We start from the raw sequence: 7368 nt of genomic DNA, 5'->3' as shown, positions 1-7368 counted from the left end.
TTATTTATTGGGAGTAAACTTATGGTCGCAGAAATAACGCTCTTGAAATAACAAATCGTATATGAAAGTTCTTGTTATAGGGACTCAAATTGTAGTCAATGTAATTCAAATTTCGAAAACAGATACTGCAAAATTTATGAAAGTGTTGTTATAAAATGGCGACTTAAAACGCTTGTCAAGCGAGTGGCGGATCTGTGGTCTAGTGGTAACACACTTGACTATCAATCCAGTGGTCGCAAGTTCGATTCCCCGTCGCATCACTAAATCAAAGCGCTGAAAGAGCTGAAAGACTGTCGGTGATGTAACAGTGTTGTTATAAAATGGCGACTTAAAACGCTTGTCAAGCAAGTGGAGTATCTGTGGTCTAGTGGTAACACACTTGACTATCAATCAAGGGGTCGCAGGTTCCGATTCCCCGTCGCATCACTTCAAAAATACTAATCGTCTTCCGGGAGGGACGTTAAATTGGGGTCCCGTGTGACAGTGCTATATGCTGGTGCACGTTAAAGAACCAGGGTAGCTTTTACCAGGGTTACATTCTGTTTGTGCACTATGCTCCAAAAACCTAAAATAACTAACAATCTTTACGGAGCACTCGCCGAATGGGCAAGGCCCGAGTGCGAGTATAAATAAGCTTACACACCACCTTGTCAAGCAATACAAATCTCGTCACTAATCAAAACTGGTTATAAGCGGCAACGTTCCATTAAAAATAGGTATATAACGTTACGTTTTAAGTATCACGTATGATATCGAATCATTTTATAACATTGGCGTACAGAAAAAATAAATACGGGAATTGATATCTGCATACACTATGTACGTAAGGAAGCCTGCTTAATTGCATGAAACCATGAACCGTGTGAGGTCAACAAGGCCAACAGATCCCTTCAGAGAAAAGCACGATAGACCGTGATGGGGTCCACTGGTCTTTATATACAGTAAATTCACAATCCACACGGAGCCTGGGCTTTGCTAATTTGAATATTTCCAACCAAGTAAACATACGTACTATGAACGTACTTCCGTCTATATTGGAATGTTATACAATGAACGCACATTCGCCTACAGCGCACCGTTATGTACACTAATATACGGGACATCAGCGTGAACAGGAATGGCATAAACACGTATTCTCAGTGTTTGGAAGAGCATTAATTCTCGTACATTCAAGATATGGAGATGTATGGTGTATTGAGCAAAATATATTAATACTAGTCGTCAATCAATTGCAATCCACACAGAATGTGTAAATGTTGTTCATATCATATATACTGTCAAAGGAAACTCTAAACTACCTTAATTGATTACAGCCGTTAACACCATTAGGGAGTCACCGTTAGGGAGACATCGTTTGAGAGACAACGTTAGGAAGTCACCGTTAGGGAGTCACCGTTAGGGAGACATCGTTTGAGAGACAACGTTAAGAAGACAGAGTTAGGGAGTCACCGTTAGGGAAACATCGTAAGAGAGACAACGTTAGGAAGACAGAGTTAGGGAGTCCCTGTAAGGGAGTCACCGTTAGGAAGACAGAGTTAGGGAGACACCGTTAGGAAGAGACCGTTAGGGAGTCACCGATAGGGAGACACCGTTAGGAAGACACCGTTAGGAAGACACCGTTATGGAGAGACCGTTAGGGAGTCACCGTTAGAGAGACACCGTTAGAGAGACACCGTTAGGGAGACACCGTTAGAGAGAGACCGTAAAGGAGACACCGATAGGGGGACACCGATAGGGAGACACCGTTAGGAAGACACCGTTAGGAAGACACCGTTAGAGAGACACCGTTAGAGAGACACCGTTAGGGAGACACCGTTAGGGAAGACACCGTTAGGGAGAGACCGTTAGGGAGACACCGTTAGAGAGACACCGTTAGGGAGACACCGTTAGGGAGACACCGTTAGGGAGACACCGTTAAGGAGAGACCGTTAAGGAGAGACCGTTAGGGAGTCACCGTTAGGGAGAGACCGTTAAAGAGACACCGTTAGAGAGATACCATTAGAAAGATACCGTTAAGGAGACACCGTTGGGGAGACACCGTTATGGGGAGACACCGTTATGGAGAGACCGTTAGGGAGAGACCGTTAGGGAGAGACCTTTAGGGAGAGACCGTTATGGAGAGACCGTTATGGAGAGACCGTAAGGGAGAGACCGTTAGGGAGACACCGTTAGGGAGTCACCGTTAGGGAGACACCGTTAGGGAGACAGCGTTATGGAGAGACCGTTAGGGAGACACCGTTAGTGAGAGACCGTTAGGGAGACACCGTTATGGAGAGACTGTTATGGAGAGACCGTAAGGGAGAGACCGTTAGGGAAACACCGCTATGGAGAGACCGTTAGGGAGACATCGTTAGAGAGATAACGTTAAGAGAGACACCGTTTGAGAGATACCGCTAGAGAGATACCGTTAAGGAGACACCGTTGGGGAGACACCGTGATGGAGAGACCATTAGGGAGACACCGTTAGGGAGAGACCGTTATGGAGACACCGTTATGGAGAGACCGTAAGGGAGAGACCGTTAGGGAGACACCGCTATGGAGAGACCGTTAGGGAGACACCGTTAGCGAGATACCGTTAAAGAGACACCGTTAGGGAGACACCGTTAGAGACCGTTATGGAGACACCGTTAGGGAGACACCGATAGGGAGACACCGATAGGGAGACACCATTCGGGAGACACCGTTAAGGAGACACCGTTAGAGAGATACCGTTAGAGAGACACCGTAAGGGAGACACCGTAAGGGAGACACCGTTAGGGAGAGACCGTTAGGGAAGACACCGTTAGGGAGAGACCGTTAGGGTGAGACCGTTAGAGAGAAACCATTAGGGAGTCACCGTTAGGGAGACACCGTTAGGGAGAGACCGTTAGGGAGTCACCGTTAGGGAGAAACCGTTAGGGAGACACCGTTAAGGAGACACTGTTAGTGAGATGCCGTTAGAGAGACACCGTTAAGGATAGACGGTTGGGGAGATACCATTATGGAGAGACCGTTAGGGAGAGACCGTTAGGGCGACACCGTTAGGGAGAGACAGTTAGGGAGAGACCGTTGGGGAGACACCGTTAGCGAGATACCGTTAAAGAGACACCGTTAGGGAGACACCGTTAGAGACCGTTATGGAGACACCGTTAGGAAGACACCGATAGGGAGACACCGATAGGGAGACACCATTCGGGAGACACCGTTAAGGAGACACCGTTAGAGAGATACCGTTAGAGAGACACCGTAAGGGAGACACCGTTAGAGAGACACCGTTAGGGAGAGACCGTTAGGGAAGACACCGTTAGGGAGAGACCGTTAGGGTGAGACCGTTAGAGAGAAACCATTAGGGAGTCACCGTTATGGAGACACCGTTAGGGAGAGACCGTTAGGGAGTCACCGTTAGGGAGAAACCGTTAGGGAGACACCGTTAAGGAGACACTGTTAGTGAGATGCCGTTAGAGAGACACCGTTAAGGATAGACGGTTGGGGAGATACCATTATGGAGAGACCGTTAGGGAGAGATCGTTAGGGCGACACCGTTAGGGAGAGACAGTTAGGGAGAAACCGTTGGGGAGACACCGTTAGGGAGAGACCGTTAGAGAGACACCGTTAGGGAGTCACCGTTAGGGAGACACCGTTGGGGAGACACCGTTAGGGAGAGACCTTTAGGGTGTCACCGTTAGGGAGAGACCGTTAAAGAGACACCGTTAGAGAGTCACCGTTAGGGAGAGACCGTTAGAGAGATACCGTTAGGAAGAAACCGTAAGGGAGACACCGTTAAGGAGACACACTTAGAGAGATACCGTTAGAGAGACACCGTTAAGGAGACACCGTTGGGGAGATACCGTTAAAGAGACACCGTTAGGGAGACACCGTTAAGGAGACACCGTTAGGGAGAGACCGTTAGGGAGAGACCATTAGGGAGACACCGTTAGGGAGAGACCGTTAAATAGACACCGTTAGGGAGAGACCGTTAGGGAGTCACCGTTAGGGAGACACCATTAGGGAGACACCGTTAGAGAGAGAGACCGTTAGGGTGTCACCGTCAGGGAGAGACCGTTAAAGAGACACCGTTAGAGAGTCACCGTTAGGGAGAGACCGTTAGGGGGATACCGTTAGGGAGTCACCGTTAGGGAGTCACCGTTAGGAAGGCACCGTTAGTGAGAGACTGTTAGGGAGACACCGTTAGGGAGTCACCGTTAGGGAGACACCGTTAGTGATACACCGTTAGGGAGTCTCCGTTAGGGAGACACCGTTAGTGAGAAACCGTTAGGGAGAGACCGTTAGGGTGACACCATTAGTGAGAGACTGTTAGGGGGACACCGCTAAGAAGACACAGTTAGGGAGAAGCCGTTAGTGAGTCACCGTTAGAGAGACACCGTTAGGGAGACACCGTTAGACAGGCACCGTTAGGGAGAGACCGTTAGTGAGAGACCGTTAGGGAGAGACCGTTAGGGAGACACCGTTAGGGGGAGACCGTTAGTGATACACCGTTAGGGTGTCACCGTTAGGAAGACACAGTTAGGGAGACACCGTTAGGGAGTCACCGTTAGGGAGACACCTTAATCATGTTATATGAATCTTGGCAGTGTATAAATGAGTCGGATGCTTCAAAAGCAAATAAAAAAAAACGTATTCCTTTAGACCATTTCGTCCGCATGTCGTCTGGATCATTTTAGGTGCTCATTACAGCAATAGAATTAGTCGACCTCTGTATGGCGGAAATTTGCCGAAAGTGTGTATATTTTTAATCGGATTCCTGCTTCAATTTTGAATAAATGGTAAGATTGTTGTGTCATTTCGATGTAAAATGATTATTCTTTGTGCAAAACGCAGTGATATGCTTTGGATTGGAATATTAGTCCCCTCAAATTGACCAACGTGCATACTGTAGAGCGTGATAGTAATAGGTCTGAAAAATGACGTGTTTCAGCAAGTGCACTATTACATTAACAAAAAATTTCGAACCGGCTTTTAAGGCCGTTGGTGAAAATGCAAATATGTCATTATTATTTCTAACGAACAAATCCAAAGAGCATGAGTGCAATACACATACACAGGTCACTGCATGGTTTAACTATCAAGCGACAGCCTTTTGTCTTAAGCCTTTTGAGCGTTTGCAAGTTAAAGATTGTTGCCAATGATTCATTCGTTTTATTGTTTTGACTGAGATAATATGTTTGGGTTAATTCCATAGTGAAAGCGGACCGTTCAAAGGCGGTAAAACAAAATGAAAGTACATGTTTTTGTGAGTTGTATCGTTCCGTTTTAAGTATTTCTAAAGCAATGAGTCGTGGACATTATCCCTTAAATTCTCGTTCTCTGTTCCGCTTGGTGGTCGTACCAACCCTTGAATTAATAACTTGTGTCCGTTCAATGACTGCCTTAATTCTTTGTAAGATATTTGAATTTTGGGAACGGTGAAGTAAATAGGATTCATTTTTTGAATGGAATTTACATCTCAAGTGTCTAAACAGTACCCCTTCCTAATATATATATATTGTTGGGTGTTTTGACAACTATGAGGTTGAGATCCCACAGTGAACTCCCAATTCCTTTACCGTTCCATCGCAGTAGCTCCAACATTTGTTATTAATAAATATATGGCGATGCGTGTGTCTTTGTTGTTTTCTACTCTTGCGTGTCTCTGGTAAAGTGTCTGTTTAGTATTATAAGTGTGTTTTTTAAAGAGGATATTTGTCGAATCTTTGGCAACAGGGTTTGTTCTTGTTGTTTTCGTTGTAGTTAGAACTCCTTAGAGCCAATCTCATTAAAATCATATCGTGACGTCCACTTCTTTTCATTACGTTATGTACATAGCGTAACGTCGTTAAGCGTGTATTGGGGATCTGATTTTAATGAGATTGCCTTAGAGCAGTCTTAGTTTTAAGCTTTTCATTGTCGGTAATAAAAAAGGATGGTAGGACAAGTGTAAGCGGTTTTCTTTTTATATGAATTATAACGACATAAACAACGATACCGAGCCACTAGAAAATATATATAACTACATTTCAGTTTTTGTTATATCTTTATTAATTTTATATCTTTTTAAAAAAATCACAATGCCACAATATTATGCTAATTGCATTGAACAGTCTGAAGCAGTTTGTCTCAAAATTAAATAGTACTGTCAAATACGTTTGTGTTTTGTCTATCGAAACTATGATATATTCCTTAAATTACAACATTCCAATACGCCATACACACAAACACATAAAATGGCTACCAATAAGCACACTTATTGCAATATGACTATGCCAGTGATTGTGGACTTTGTATTGTATGCAAGTCTTTTCGACTGAGAAGTTTATTTTATATCCAAAGGTCAGTTATAATAGCCATGGGAGATTTCACATTGTAGCAGGTATTTGCTTCATGGTCTTATAACTGAACTTTCTTTAAAATAAACAACATTATCTCGTACAATTTCTTTCAGTTGTATTTAATACACAACTGTTTTAGTTCGCAATAAGTGCTTCTCTTCTTTATATTAGATATATGTATATAAAATATATTAAAATATATTTCTATTAGGCACGTCTTTTTAAATCACAGCAACCGGAAGATTAATAACCATTCGTATTCCTAAATGCTATTACGCAAACTCTTATCTGTTGCAAATATATAAATACAACGATCGTTTACAGCGATGCAGTAGGCAAGCGGAATAATTCAATACAATATATGGATATTTTGACAAGCTTATCTTTACTTAGAAGGACAATTAAAACAATCCCAGTAGCCGTATAAATCACCAATTATATCCTGTTTAAAGGTTCACGATCTTATTTAGTGTTATACGGCGTACCATGTGGAAAAACAAGTTCGTCATTGGAATAATTATAAGAAAAGGTTATAAAATGAAGCTCGAAAGGTTTTTGTTAATTTAAAGATTTTTTTATCCCATCCTTTTACCGGATGATTGTAAAATGGAAATATAATCCGTTTATTTTCTCCAATACTTATATGAAAAACTTCAGAAACAAGTACAGTAGTCGAAAGTTTAAACATAAATCCCGTTTAATGGCACAGTATCAACGCCAAAGACATAGAACAAAAACGAAACAATCACAAACCAGAAACATGGACACAACAGCAGCACAAAAACAACAACACAAAACTCAACAAACAATTTCACTGTTTCTTTTTTCTTCTTAATTCTAACTACCGAACTAAAAAAAATAATAATTATGCTCTGAACAGTGGCCTTACAACGATCACCTTTCATCACTAACATACCCGCTGTTGTCAAAACATGCCTGACCGCATACCGTTTTAGCGAGGGTGGTCAATCTATAGCTATTGTTCAGTAAAGGATTATGGTTCGCGAATGTTCTAGCAATTTCACGTTAATAATTACTTTTTATACGTCAATTAGTGTTAATA

Source organism: Mya arenaria, chromosome 7 (assembly GCF_026914265.1).
Source record: "Mya arenaria isolate MELC-2E11 chromosome 7, ASM2691426v1".
In the NCBI taxonomy this organism is placed as follows: Eukaryota; Metazoa; Mollusca; class Bivalvia; order Myida; family Myidae; genus Mya; species Mya arenaria.
The sequence above is the reverse complement of the archived record's forward strand: the minus strand, read 5'-3'. Positions refer to the sequence as shown.